The sequence below is a fragment of the Gopherus evgoodei genome, chromosome 3, assembly GCF_007399415.2.
Source record: "Gopherus evgoodei ecotype Sinaloan lineage chromosome 3, rGopEvg1_v1.p, whole genome shotgun sequence".
In the NCBI taxonomy this organism is placed as follows: Eukaryota; Metazoa; Chordata; order Testudines; family Testudinidae; genus Gopherus; species Gopherus evgoodei.
In genome coordinates, this window is record NC_044324.1 from 27,361,547 (window position 1) to 27,377,788 (window position 16,242).

General features: G+C 39.8%; 1 protein-coding gene across 1 annotated transcript in view; it reads right to left on the reverse strand.

Moving 5' to 3' along the window:
• Positions 1-16,242, reverse strand: part of KLHL29 (kelch like family member 29) — a 578,142-nt gene that overhangs the window by 453,088 nt on the left and 108,812 nt on the right. The window lies entirely within an intron of this gene.

A 16,242-nucleotide genomic window follows, 5' to 3' on the forward strand; every position in this document is an offset into this window, starting at 1 on the left:
GCTGCACAGTCCTGTCATTCAGTTAATTGATTTAACTAACTTTTTCTACATTCGTATTCTATGACATATCAAATGTTTGAGGTTGGGTTTTGGAGAACCTGCTTTCTCTCTGTATACTAAAGCAACCACAAGAATCCAATGTTTACACTAGGATAAAATGCCTGGAGTTAAGAGGAATACAAGAGTACAAGAGGTACAGTATTCTTTCATAAGGGTAACTTCAAGACTTTGGTTTAAAAGCATAAAAATCCCTCTGTGTTGCTCATTATGTTTGCTAAGTAGTCGTTAAAAAAATAACAGTTCTAGGGCCTGCCTATACTGAGTGTATTTGTACAGATATAGCTATACTGATGCAGAGACATGGTGTAAATGCACTCTTAGTGTAGCCTGTGGAGTGAATCCACATTAAGGGTTTGTTCATGTATCATTACGCTGGTGTAGCTACACTGATGGAAATATCCCAGAGCACTCATTTCTTAGCTGGTTCAAAATCTTGGATCATAACCTTTTGTGGTGAGTAACACACTGGTTTCCAACTCCTGATATTTACAAAAGTTCCTAGCGTGGGTGGGTTAATGACAATTTACAGCTTTTTCCATTAGCCTGGAAAACAACAAATCATCTATGAAGAATCTTTTGGGTGAAATTCTCATATTCTCCTACTCCCGTTGTTTTGGCCTAGAAAGTACAAACATGAGTTAATGAGGGAGATAGTGAACAGCAGTGGGGTGCTGTCTTCCAATTTTAGTTGGTTATTCAAAAGCCATTTTTTTTGTTTTTAAGGAGCATAGGCAGTGAAGTTTTACTAATGATGAATGTTTATGAAGGATCACACACTTCTCTAGCTCACAGGACTGTAAGGAGGATTAGTTTAGAACACTTTGAATGTGTAAAGTACTATATTATTTGACAGTCCGAGGGGTAAATAATATATGAATATTCCTTGACCTTCAGAGGAAAGAAAAAGTTAGTTTATTACAAACAAACTATGCATGTAAATAAGCAATAAAAGCCACTAAGTCAAGAGTACACTGACGATACAGAGAATTATACCCGAGCTGCCTCTCTCCTTTCACAGCTTCCAATTTTACAAAATTTGAGTTTTGTGCTCTTCATTCAACACGTGAAACAATGGCATAGGCTTTAAACAGAAGAAGTGACAGAATAAGAAAAATGAACTGTGAGGTCCAGGTACAGCCTTTAATGGGAAAAAACCTCAATCACAATATATTCCGAATGATTAATTCAGTTCAGATGTTCATCGACACTTCTTGGAACCTACTTTATAGCTTTCATTGATGACCACTAGCACAATAAGCGCCTAACATTTGACTTTTCACATATGCTTCAAAACAACAAAAGTATGAGAGAACTGTCTGTAGAAAGAGTAGGTCTGAGTTCACTCACTAAAGATCCTCCCCCAAGGAAAGAAAAACAAATTTGTTCTGAGAAATGTAAAAAAAAAAGTGGAAATTTTGATGTGAAACTACTCAGATTAAAAACAGGCAATTTTATTTATGCTTCTATGAAGCTCTCCAATTCCACTCAGTGTAATTACAGATGCCTCACTACTTACAAATCACCTCACACACTGCATAAAGGAATACAATTTTTGGCTGTCCAAATTACAAAAGACCGTAATGCACAAAGGCAATAAACACAGGTCTGCCAGCAATCAGATAACACTTATCGTAAACAATGGCTTTTGCTATTTATTATATTTGAAACAGGTTCAGCTACCAAGTCTTATAAGATTTGGCTATTCTTGTTTTTTTGTGGAGTTTCCAGCAGTTGGCTGCGGCAAGATAAAGTATTTAACCAGAAGAGTTTCAGAAATCGGGCCAATTTTGCATTAAACAGATAATATAAATGGCCACGCACTAACACTGTGCTTTGAAGAGAGAAATGTTCAGCTTGTGGAATTCCTTGTCCGACTCCCCATAACCTCTACAGGTTTACAACCTCTAACACCCTTTGCTTCCTCTTTTTGCCAATTTTTCTTGAATACTAAATACTATTGCATCCATATCCTCCCCAGTGCACAGCATGAACACCAAGATGGGTTGCACAGATACCAATGTCCGTCAGGCGTCAATGCTCAGAGCTGGGTTCAGACCTTGCCACTAGTTATAACGAAGACTGTGGACAGAACTGTGGCACATTCCAGGGCAGAAGTGGTTGACTTTAATGAGTTGCTAGGCCAACATCACTTCCGGCCTCATGCCCAGAGAGGACAGACAAGTTCTCACACAGTATACTGCAAAAGAATTCACAGAACGTGCTACAGACCATAGGATCTGCCCCTAGACGTCAGTGCTACATGAGAGTCAGTGTGGTGCCAGTGTGGACACGGGGCATTGCAGCAACTTGAGTGTTAATTTGCAACATGGCCACTCTAGCTTATGCTAGGGTAATACAAGAGAAATGACTTGAGTGTGGATCACTCAAGTTAACTGAAGTGAAGATGAATTCAGAGTGCACCTTAGAGACTGGGAGGGGAGAAGCAGTCAGTACTCTTCAGAGTCAGGAACCACATAGCAACAGATCCATGACCCTTGTCCCACTCCTGCCCTCCTAGCTCTAGAATCTCCTGTGGATCAGGGCTCCATGGCACATAGGAGGCGAATAATCTCTGCACACACTCTGCAAATCCATAACAGTTCCGCAGCAAAAAATAATAATTAATAATAAAAAAAATCCTTCTCCTCAGTCACGGAGAGTCAAGAGGGCCTCCTCAGTGACCCATGGTTAGTTCCCATGAAATTAGTGACAGTTTTACTATTATATCAGTGGCCTAAGATTTAGTCATAATGAAGTTGCAGCAGACCTGATACAGACATATCTATATATCTATATCTCCTATCAGGTCTGCTGATTATATAAATAAATAAATAAATAAATAAGAGAGAGAGAGAAAGAAAATCTGGAAAAGTGATATTTTTCTACCTACAGCTCTTTGATTTTAAATATATTTAGCAGTTATATTTTTTTCAGAAAAAAGGAAAACTCGAAGAACATATTGTAGATTGGCAAAAAAAATCAAAACAGGTTAATGGAATGTTAAGATTCAGAATTTAAATGCACTTGTCAGGAAACACAAAATTGTAATTCCCATAACAATTGTAATGAACCCTTTGCGCATATGCAGAATTTTATACTGCTGTATATGGTGAGAAATTTATGCCTTCCTATATATGCGTTATGACAGAATTACAGTTACATTGGGAACTATAACTTTGAATTTCCTGCCTTTTGTATATTAAATTCACAACTGTAATATTGCATTAACAGTTTTTTACACTGAATTCCCCTGGTTTAAAATAAAGGAGGGAAGACAGCAAGTGATCAGACACTGAAATAACTGCACTTGAGTTCTGCTGTGTTTCTATGTACAATTTTACTAACATTTGTTTTATCTGATTCTTACACCTACCTTCATCGTTAGGAATACACATATGTTTATTTCAGTCTTTATTTGTATGTAACATGTTCAGACCCAGCAGTACATATAACTGGAGCCTGGCACATTACAAATTTAGAAAGAGAGAGAACAAGTCAATAAACCAGTAGTTAGGGCATCCACCTAGGAAGTGGGAGACTCAATCTCCCTTCCCCTGCTTCCCCCTTTCATTTAGCAGCTCTTCTATTTTGTGCTTAAACAAGGTCCTGTAGACAGCTGAGGAACCATGCTAACCATTACCACATTGTTACACCGTTGTTTCAAGCAGGGTTCTAGCACTGTTTCCTTACTAAACTGGACAGAGGTATTATTGGCTGAGAGCCACATTAGAACAGGGTTATAAAGCCACACTATAGGCTATCTATGGTCCCATTTAGGGTACTGAATGCTACAGTATAGGATGGCCCAATTTACAACATGAGAGTTCCCAACACGTTTAAACATCTGCCAGAAAGAACGATGTTTTAAACTATCATACTGTAACAAGGTCTTGCAACATGGTAGCTTTCTACTGCGTAGACATAAAAGGGGTATTCTTAGGTATGGTTTGGCTAGTAGCCTTTAAATATCCTTGTCAGAATTGATCAGGGAAACCATACTCAAATCCTATTAGCAACACCTATGTTTAAATTACTTTCATTAATAGAAAAATGAAGATATATACTGTGTAAGTATTTTTATAACGCTTTTTGTTGTTCTTTTATGAAAGCCCTTCTTTAAGGCCGCTATTAGACACTTACAGTTACATTAACAGTAACTAAACACAATTAGAAGTTAGTAAAGCTAAGAAAACAATCCCATTAAACAAAATCTACTAAATAAAAGCAAAATGTGCTAAAACCAAACCAAACCTCTAGTCTGATCTGCTTTCCATGCCACACATCCATACAGAATCAGCAGTCCTCAGACGGGACAGAATTCCTTGAAGTAAAAAGACAGATCATTGCTATCTATTCAGACCAGAGACTTCAGCGACAATGGTCCATACACTAACATATCAGAAGAAAGACTGCCACAGAACTGAACTTTGGAGTCTGAGTAAATGAGTGGTGACACTTATGGAAGGTTTTTTCCCCCTAGTCTGTTTAGATTTATACAATTGTAGGTCACAATATTTAATCTACCCAACAATGGAAGTCTAGACATTAATACAGTGTGCATCACTGCATTGTCTGGTTTTGTATGGTACTATATACAAATGTTAACTAAAATAATCATTGAGTGTAATCTGGGCATAGAATTGTTCAGCTGAAGTTGCAACTACAAACAACTGTATCAGTAGATTAAGCTCTCAATATAATATGGCCTCAACTTTCCTGTCCAAAATTAGAATAAATGCATTGAGGACAGTTTTTATCTGTTCAGTGTAAGGCTCTCTGCCTTTCTTTATGCACAGTTTTATCTGTAATTATAGTTTCCACAAGCGAAGATGTTTTCCTTATGCCCAACAATCCACAGTGAATTTTAAAGTGATAAATACACAGTCACATGTGGTGCTCTGTCTAGTATGACAGTTTTTTCTTAACCCAGAATAGGAGTCAGAGACAGAAAGAGAAAAATTGCCTCCAATCATATTGTTACACTGTGCACAGTTTATGGCTGGCATGCATCCAGCTTGTGGTTGTGATAAGAAATGCATAATCCTATTATGCAGAGAAGAGTCAGAACGTACAAATAGATCTCGGAAATGGGTACCTCTCCTGTAAGATTACTCCTTTTCACCATAATAGTTCTGCAAGTAGGTCTAGACAGTAAGGCTGTGCTATTTTCCCTGCTGTTAGGTGACAGCCAGCTGTCAGAATAATTCACCACACATGAGCTGGTATTGTTGCAGCACACAAAATACAGCACAATTACTTACAAGTGCAATGTTAATTAAAACAATAACTACAAGCCATAGTAGAGTGGTATGAGACGAGTGTATTGTGCTGCATAAAAGACAGCCAGGTTTGGGAATGAGATGTCTGTCAGTTTTACCACCTTGCAATGTGAGGTCATCAGATCTTACAAGCTAGGCAGGGTTGAGCTGGGCTAGTTCTTTAAAAACAGAAGAGCTTAACTGTGCACTTAGGTGCTACAGGAGTTCATCCTGGTGGCTCTCTGGATTGCATTCTTCCTTTTGAGGCAATGCTGAACCAGTTTCAGGAGCCGTTGAAAGCATAGACTTTGCACATCAGATGTAAAACCAAGGTTCTGTACAGATATCCCCTGGCATGTCTGTAAGATTAGGGGTGCCACATCTGATTTTGCAGGGTAAATTAAGAACTCTGGATAATTCCATTCTTCTTAACAATTTCTTCTTCACCTTTTTCCTCACTTTCTGAAACAAACTGATGTATAGCATCACCGTGGCTCTGATTCAAGAAACCACTTACACACATCCTTAACTTTATGCACATGTTTGACTCCTAAATTGACTCTGTTCAGCCAAGTGCACTCCTGGAAGAGGATGCATTCCTAATTCAGGGTCTACGTGCTGATAAATTGCTGCATTCCACGCCGCAAGAGACTGTACTTTAATTGTGTGTGATATGATTTGGGGGAATCTGTGTACAGCTTATGGATTCTGGTTGATACTGTGGACTCACTCTGTCTGTGTCAGATGGCAAATTCTATTTTGAATGTGCAGCTGATTTGCCTTTTCTGCTGTCTTTTGTCTCCACATTAAGCTAAAACCTACCAGAGGTTAAAGGAGAAATTTCTGCACCTAGCACAGGGCTAACAATGGAGGGTTGTTAATTTTTGACAATTGTCCATTCAAATGAGACATCCTTAGGCAAAGAGACGGCTGCCACCAACAGCACAAGCAATTCTCAAGTCTGGACTCACCTGATAAGGCTGATGAGAGGGTCACCTGACAAAGGGGACAGGAGGTTATAAAAGAGAAGATCTCTCACTTGCATTCTGGAGACAGAACAGAAGGCACTGACTGCAAGGATCTGAGATGAGAGTCCACAGACACATGCATGGACACATACCCAGAGAGACACACCTGCATGCACACTAACTCACACCATGACTTGGAGGAGAAGTGAAGAGCTGCAGAAACCTTTGCAAAGCCTGTCTGTGTATTATGTACTACACCTACCATATATGCCTGAAGAGGTGACCTGTACACCCAGAGTGCCCACAGCATTAGAGCTCTGGAAGAAGGTGTGCTGAAGCTCTAGGCAACTTTGGGGGAGTCAGTAGTAGTTTCAGAGTGTAGGCAGGTGGAATGCCAGGTCTCAGTCTTCATAAAGGGATGCTAAACAGAGGATCTGCACCCTGAGAATGTGTTTAGAAACCTAAAGCCAGACACAGCACCTGGGATCTGCTCAGATTCAGGAAGTTTAAAACACACGTGGCCTAGTGAGGAGGGTCCCAAACACAACAGCCTGGTGAGTGTCCAGCTGTAGCAGCTTTTCTAGGGCTGTGTAACACCTGTATTTTAGTGGGAAGTGACGGGATATAACTATCAATGGAATGTTGAGAGCCTTAGACCGTTGACAGAGAATCCTTTAAGTTCCTCAAATGAAAGGGACTAAAAAGGGCAAAATATCCAAGCCACCAATGCTCAGACAAGGGTCACCGATGTGTCACATTGGAGTGAAAGACAGCAAATGAGGGCAAATGCTTTTATGAGGATACTTTCTTCTAATACATCTCTAGGAGCCGAATTCACAGGTAAAAGGTTTGTTATTTCAAGGATAGTATAGGAATCAGAGGAGAGGAATAAAAAGGGATACCTTACACAGTTCTGGAATGAAGAGGATCTGTAATTTAAAAATAATCAACGCATGCGCCTGCACACACATGCACGTGCATACACACACACACACACTTTTTATAAATATTTATAAATATTAGAATTGGAAAAGATACAGAGAAGGGCAACAACAACAATAATAATAAATATATATACATGTATATATACAATATATATATATGTTTTTTTTTTTTGAGATGGGGTGACCAGACCTGCATGTACTATTCAAGGTGTGGACATACCATGGATTGATATAGTGGCATTATGATATTTACTGTCTTATCTACCCCTTTCCCAATGGTCCTTAACATTGTTAGCTTTTTTGACTGCCACTCTATGCTGAGCAGATGTTTTCAGAGAACCATCCATAATGACTCCTAAATCTCTTTATTGAGTGGTAACAACTGGATTATTATTTCGAAAGTGCATTACTTTACACTTATCAACATTGAATTTCATCTGCGTTTTGTTGTACAGTCGGGTGAGATCCCTCTGTAACTTTTTGCAGTCAGCTAAAAATCCGAGTAATTTTGTACCATCTGCAAACTTTGCCACCTCACTATTCACTCCCTTTAGCCAGATAATTTATGAATATGTTGAACAAGACAGGTCCCAGTTCAGATTGACGGGACCCTGCTATTTACCTCTTTCCATTGTGAAAACTGGCCATTTATTCCTACCCTTTGTTTTCTATATTTTAAATGAGCTAGTGATCCATACAAGGACCTTCCCTCTTATCCCATGACTCCTTAATTTGCTTAAGAGCCCTTGCTGTGGGACCTTGTCAAAGGCTTTCCAAAAGTCCAAGTTCTGTATATCAACTGGATCACCCTTGTCCAAAGGGTTACTGACACCCACAAAAGAATTCTAATAAGATTAGTGAGGCAAGATTTCCCATTACAAAAGCCATATTGACTTTTCCCTAACGTATCATGCTCATCTTCGTGTCAGATAAGTCTGTATTTTATTACAGTTTCAGACAATTTTCCTGGTACTGAAATTAGGCTTATTAGCCAGCACCACCTCTTCAGCCTTAAAAAAAAAAATCAGTATTAGACTAGCTATTCTCTAGACATTTGGCACAGAGGCTGATTTAAACAATAGGTACATACAAGTTCTGCAGTTTCATATTTGAGTTTTTTCAGAACTCTTTTCCTGGAGACTTATAACTGCTGAATTATCAATTCGTTCCAAAACCTTCTCTATAGACACCTCAATCTGGGACAGTTCCTCAGATCTGTCACCTAAAAAGAATAGCTCAGGTGTGGGAATCTACACCACATCCTGCAAAGGCCTGATCTTCCTTGAGTGCTTATTTAGCACCTCAGCCATCCAGTGGCCCCACTGATTACTGGGCAAACTTCTTGCTTCTGATGTGCTTAAAAAATGCTGTTAGTTTTGTGTGTCTTTTGATAGTTATTCTTCAGATTCTTTTCAGGCTTGCCAAATTATACTTTTACACTTGTTTATGCTGCTTTCTATTTTCCTCACTAGTATTTGATTTCCAATATTTAAAGGATGCCTTTTTGCCTCTAACCGCCTCTTTTATTCTACTGTTTCGCCAAGGTGGAATAATTTTAGTCCTCTTACTTTTATTTTTTTTTAAATTGGAGTATACATTTAGTTTGAGCATCTATTATGCTATTTTTAAATAATTTCCATGCAACTTGCAGACATTTTACTCTTGTGACTGTTTCTTTTAATTTCTGTTTAACTAGCTTCCTCATTTTTGTGTATTTCCCCTTTCTGAAGTTAAGTGCTACTATGGTGGATTTCTGGGTATTTTCCTCCCTACAAGGAGGTAACATTTAAACTACTTTATGGTCCCAACTATATTTACCTCTTGGACCATCTATATTCATGGATGTTACAGGAGTGAAACTGAGTGGAAAAACTAAAGGGAAAAGAGCGGAGGTGAGAAAAGAAAGGATAAGAAAAAGAAGTAAAGCAATAGCAGTATTGATATTCAAAAATCATGAGCCAGGCCCTTAAACTCCTGAGGTTGGCTTAAAAATCATGAGATTTATAAATACATTTTGTATTCTTTTAATTTTTCTTTGAATGTTTGATTCTTTAGGGTTCATATTTTGAGCATTTTCCTCCGTAGCCACGAGGGCTAGAAACTTACCTTTTATTTTAAAGTAAAAGCTGAAATTCTTACATACCTATGGGACTCCACTACACTCCAAGCTAGGGGTGTGACTCCCAGCTCTCAGACATGTACCCACACTCGCTCTCATCTAAACGACCATGTTAAACATAGCAGTGTAGCCATGACAGCATGGGCAATGGCAGCAGCAGCCCAGGCTAGCCATCCCAAGCACAAACCTGCCTGAACCCCATGGGTATGTACTTGGGTCAGCTAGTCTGTGCAGCTGCTGCATGGTGCTACTACAGCTGCTGCCTGATGCTACTGCAGCTACACTACTTTTTTAGTGTGCTAGCTCAGATGGGAGCTAGCGTGAGTAAGTGTACGTGAGCTGGCAATGACACCCTTAGCTCGTAGTGTAGACATAGCCAAGTAATGCCATGGCACTCCATCACGTCCGGCTCTAAGCAAAACACCAACTACTGTAATACCTCTTGTAAAACTGCGAGAATTGGCAACACTTATAGTGCTCCCAGGACAGCTGAAGGGAAAGAGCAATTACAGTTTAGAAGAAAATAATTTACAGTCCTGATCCTGCAACTGACTACATATTGTGGATCCCTGCTGCCATGCAGACAACCCCAATGAAATCAACGGGAGTTTACCCATGCTGAGCGAACTGTAGGATCAACACCTATAAAACAATAACTCTGGAAAGGTTTATTAGATTCCCCACTTTCTCCCCCTCTTTCGGAGAAAGGTGCTCTGAGAGCAGGGAGAAATGGACTTTCACTAGTGTATACGTTTGGACAGCACCTAGCATAGTGTGGGCGCAACCTTAATGCATTTATTTGTACCTGAAGGTCTAAAATATTCAAAAGGATCCAAGTGGATGGAGATGTAAGCCCACGTGTAATCTAAATGAAGTCTAGAAGCTGCTCATTAAGTACAGTGTGTGTGTGTGTGTGTGTGTGTGGGTACAAATACATACTGGAACACACACACACAGAGTGCCATATGATCCCTAATTTGGGGTACTCCGCACCACTTACCTACAGCCTGTATTTGACAGCAGCACCTTTCTAACATTTAATGGTTTCAAACCCTCTTTCCCTCAGCATTATAAACAAGTTTTGCTCCCGAGGGGGAACTCGGGATGTATGTGCACAGATCCATAAAATCCAGATGAGTACTTTATAAACAAAAGCACCAATGCATATTTATCTTTAATAACTGCACTCACAGGAGTTGGAATAAGCCATTCCTTTAAAATAGCCTTAAAAAATTCAGCAGACTGGATGGTGCTGGTAATTTATTATGAGCTAGGATGCCTTTCACTTCCAGAAAGCTCATTCAAATTTAGTAGATTAGTACAACAGTAACTAATTACTGTCCAGTGACTATTCACGTCTGCATAAAATGAGTTGTCAGTCTTAGCCCAATTGCCACTTTGGAGTTAATTCCTAAAGACCAAAAGAACAACTGGCAAACCCAGCAAAAAGTCCAAGAAATGACCTACTGGCTGCTACAAGGTTAGAGTTGATCCTAACGTCACGGTGGCAAAGTAAAGCTAGCTACGGTGCTATTCCTTGTCTCGGACCTGTTCTGTGAAAGACGCAAGAACTTCAGTCTGCAGAGCTGTCAATCTTTCCCTACCCCATAGCATAGACTCAAGAAAATAGTTGTTCCTCAGACTGACACAGCATCATTGAAACCCCACGTGCTTTTGTTGTTTTTAAGAGGTGTTAGTATTACAAAATAGAGGTTGCACAGCCCATCAAAGCTTCACTCTTAAGATTTATGGGCTGCTCATGGGCTGCACCACAGGATCCTGGAACTGCCATGAAGACAGCACTAAAATAAGGGAACATTCTTTCCAGCTAAGCTTGTCCTTGGCTCACAGAGGCAAGCCAGTGCCTCAGCTCAGCAACAGCTCAGCTGTACTTTTTCATTTGCATGAATAATATAACGGCGATTATAATATAGCTTCCAGAGGAGCTGTCACATTGAAGAAAAAAAGGGGAGGGGAGATAATTTACTTTGCTGATACTTCTTTTTTTGAAGCACGTTCCTCTGTGCTTTAAGATAGGCGAGTGCGATTAAGAGCCGTCTCTCACCTTCAGCTGGTTTCTACACTGAAATCACAATGCTGTGTTTATTACATCAAGGCTCATGTTGTGTAACTGATGTCAGAAATCCATTCTCAATTAATTGCAGAAAATGGAAATGAAACCTTTCATTTAAGACAAGTCAAAATGACTTCATGTACAATGTTTTATCTTCTCTGCAAATGGATAAAAAAATGGGGCTTGGATTTCAACATTATATGCATAGGGAGATATTTCTATGTCCTCTGAATCATTTTATGATGGGACGGTGCAAGTGTTTACTGTAACTTGACTCAACAACAAAGCACCTTCAATGATTTTATTTTATTTTTATTTTTATTTTTTTTAGCAATAGGCCTAAATAATAGGAGAAATCCAGCTCCTTTTATTCTGTTCTTTACTTTTCCCCCTTATTTCCTGACACTGCAGGAATGTTTCTAAGCTTTAGCAATTTTCCTTATGGCTATACAAAAACAAAAATCCCTCTGTACAGGAGGTTGTAGGACCCTACATGGGAAGGCAAGGCTCTTTTGCCAAGTCCCCCTTGAAGATGGTGTGACAGACTGACAACATCCTGTAATATCCTGAACAAACCATATGGAATTAGGATAAACTTTTACTGAATTAGAGTTAATATCGCTGAGGTACATTGTATTAAAAATGCAATTGTGTATGTTATTGTCGAGTTGTATGCATTTTGATGGGAGGGGTAAAGAAGAGAGAACAGCAGCGGGTGATTATGCAAATTTGCTCAGGTTATGACATCTCCAAAGAAGCCATCTCACTGGAGAGATGTGCATATACTAGTTCAAACTGGATTATCCAGGGAACAACAAAAAAAGGATTTTTGGATAAATAGTATGGTATAAAACTGGCTCAGGACCTTCTTCCTGACTCAGAAAACAGATGGACCTTCTGGTTCACAGAGGGCCCTAATCCTTAGGGTAGGTTGCAGGGACTGGGCCTACTGAGACCTCATCAGCCTGGATGCTTGTTCTGAGCAGAAGCTGTGATGAACTTGTAACCACAAGTAGTCCTGGGCGGTTGGAGGGAGGACTTTTCCTGCCAGAATCCAGGTTAAGGTAAACCTTGATAAGCTTATTAGCATGCATGTAGGTTATTGTATTGTTTTTAATGTTTTTGCTGTAATGCTTTTACCTTCAGAATAAAATAGGCTTACATAGAAAGAACTGTGTGGTACTGATAACTGTAGTGATTACACCTGATAGCCTCTGAAGAGAAAGCAAGCTGGTGGGGATTAACACAATGAAGGCAGGAAGCTGTGCAGGCTGGAAATAACCCGGTTGGAAGGGAGAGAGGCGCTGATCTCCACCCCAGAGGTGACATCCAGGGAGCCAGAAACCTGAGAGTGGGTTCCCTTACTGGACCATTGAGGGAAAATAGAGTTACAGTTGCCTGGAATTGTGACAGGGAAAAGGACTCCCCACTAACTCTTATTCTCTGCTGTGTCCATGCCTCTCCAGCCATGCTGCTTAACCCAGCTCCTTGACTCCAGGTTTAGTTCCATGGATACCCAATCCACACCCCATTCTATAATGTTAGGGGCTTTTTTAATTAATATTTGTTTTTATTAAATTGAGTGAGGTTCTAACCAAGATGGCATGATTAAAAAACCATAACCATGCTCCACAATTTACAGTAAGATTGGCAGTTAAATTAGTTTGGCCCACCTGGGAAGATAATTCCAATCCTTTTTAATGCTTGGTTTTCTGTTAGTATGGGACTGAAGTTATAAAGCTGTATACTGAAAAAGAAAAGATGGTTTACTTAACTTTTACTCCATATAGAATACTGTAAAAAGTTGTTTGGATAACCACAGATTTATAGATTATGCAATGAATGATGCTAGACACCATTATGCCCGGGAAATCTGAAGAAAAACAAAAGGATTGCATACTCTTAAACAACTTGCAATACATTTTTTTTCTTTCTGTTTTATGGTTTGTTGTGTGTCTTATGTTCTGTATGCACATATGCTAATCTTCGTATTACTTTAAAGGAAGGAAACAGGAAGTGAGACAAAAAAGCATGTAGCAAGTAATGGGCACTGTAGTAAATGTTAAAAGAGGGATAGATTATTGTGAAATGGTAGGGAACAGAATGACGTGAAACTGTGTTCACATTTGAAAGATCAAACAAAATATAAGGGCTAAGCCAAAATAATTAATAGATTTCCTACTGACCAATTATTACTCTAGCAATTAATAACAAGGCAGATACATAGATAATAAATGAAAGATGGAAAAATACAGAACAACTTCAGATGAAAGAACAATGCAAAAAGGCACGTGTTCCTCTAGAAAGATTAAAGAAGTAGGAAGCTGGTTGAAAAGAACTCTGCTCAAATTATCAGTGCACAGACTTAGGTGGCAACACAAGGGCAATGAAGGCTGACAAAGAACGTGTCTGTGGTCAGTTTCCATTAGACACGATGAATCAGTTATATTAAATTTAGAATTCCAATAAAATCTTGCTATTGTTTTGGCTAATTGACTTAAGGAGGGTCCAGGGGATTATCATATTGTCAGAGGTTTATTATCCTGGAAAAAGGGTTCTTTCTATAGATAATATGATGGCAGATTGCCAGTGCTCTTGTGGTCACTGTATCCTGCCAATGGAGCAAAAGAAAAAGGATTAAACACAAACTTCGTACAGTGGTTGCCATTAAAAGACTAACATTTTCCCTGTCTCCAAAGAATGGTATCTGATATTTGGCAGTTGTTTCCTATTCTGAAAACTGTCAGCAAGTGCTGGTTGTTTACTGGCAACCAATGGATTCTGTTAACATGAGCACAACCAGTCTGAGCAATGGAATTCCCCTTCACAGTAAGTGATGAAAACAGTTTACTCCATTTGTTAGTGACAGAGAAGGGATGATCTAAAGCACTCAGCTCTGACTCAGGAGACCTGGGCTCAATTCCCAGCTCTGCCATTAACTACTTGGGAAATATTAATACTTCTGTATCTCACAGGTAGGCATTGTAAGAATAAATCCACAAATACCTGAAAGGCAACCTGAAATTGTGTTGATAGGGACCATAAAAAGTAGCTAGTTAGGATAAAATACTACAGTATTATCAGTACTTAAGCTATACTGAGCAAGACATTACAAGTTCTGGAATTTGGGCTTCTGTGGAGCTGAAAGTTCAATTCAGAAGCAGAATTTCTCCACGTGAGGCTCATAGAAGCACTTGGCTTCAGAGGTGCTGATTTTCTAATATGCGGGGGGGGTCCTCCCCCCAGCTCTGCCCCAGGCCCCGCCCCCATTCCACTCATTCCTCCAAGGCCCTACCCTGTCCCACCTTTTCCCACCCCCATTCCCATGCGTGCTGTGACATCACTCCTCCTTCTCCACCCCAGAGTCTCCTGCATGCTGTGGTACAGCTGATTGCGGCAGGAAGGAGGTGCTGGGAGGGAAGGGAAGGTACTGATCGCTGGAGTTGCCAGCAGGTTGGAGGCAGAAGGGGGAGAGGGGGTGATATGGAGGCTGCTGGTGGGTGCTCAGCACCCACCATTTTTTTCCGTGGGTGCTCCAGCCCTGGAGCACCCACAGAGTTGGTGCCTATGCTTGGCTTTCTCAATATTCCTTAGTCTTTGCAGAAAAAAAATCCAACCCCATTGATCAATATATAATTTTGGTACAAATTTATAGTACTGCTAATTGAGTACCATATACTTCGAGCAGATATGAGCAGTTCGAACATTCCCATGTGCAGCCATTTCAGAATAAGGGAGTTTTTTCCTCCATACATGTAAACAGTCTAAATTCTGGTCATACCCAGAATTTTCATTGTATTAAGCACTGTACAAATGCAAAAAAACTGTCCCTGACCAGAAGAGCAAATATCAGACAAAGGATGAGGGGAAACAGATGAACGGAGAGGTCAAGTGACCACCCAGGTGAGAAGTCACACTGCAGGTCAGTGGCAGGGCTGGGAATACAACCCAGGGATGAAATCCTAGCCCCACTGAAGTGAGTGGCAAAACTTGTTTGACTTCAATGGGTCAGGATTTCACTCATGGTTTCCAGAGTTCCAGGTCAGTGTTCTATCTATTAGACCATACTGCCTCTCATACTACTGGTTCTAACGGCATACCCCATTTTAAGCACAGGGAATAACTCTAAAACCAGAATGAAGTTCAGATGCAGGGAAAAAGGATTGGCCAGTGGTTAGAGTGGTTCAGTTCCTGTTCCTGTTCCTCCACAAGCATCCTCTATGGCACTGATCAACTCACTTTGTCTGTGCCTCAGTTTCCTATTTGTAAATTGAGGTTAATAGTACTTTCCTACTTCATGAGGGTGCTGCAAGGAGAAATACATTAGAGATTTTGAAGTTCTCAGATACTATAGTGATGGAGGCCATTTTAAAGTACATTCTACATGTTAAAAGAATCCCCTCTAAACCCATTTATTTGGTGATTAGACTACTTTAGACCAGATGGTTTCCATTTGCGGTCCATGGAAATGTTATCAACGGTAGCTTACGGGTAAACTTTTCAAAAGCACATAAATCTTACATACAAAATCACCTAAGTCACTAGGTGAAAATCAATAGGACAACTGCTTTTGAAAATTTCACCCTCCAGTGCTTTGTGCTTTCTACAAGGTATCCAGCTTTCTTCTTATTCTCCCGAAATTGTTGTTTTACTTTTTGTACTAGGATTTGCCCTTTTGGGAGGGATCAAGTGGGGGAAACAGTTATGTTTTTCTTCTGACTTTCAATCTTGTCAGTCACTTCCCAGTCTCTCCTTAAATTTGGGGGCTAAATCCAATGTCCTTATTCAAACAAACAATCTCCCACTGAATCCAGAAATA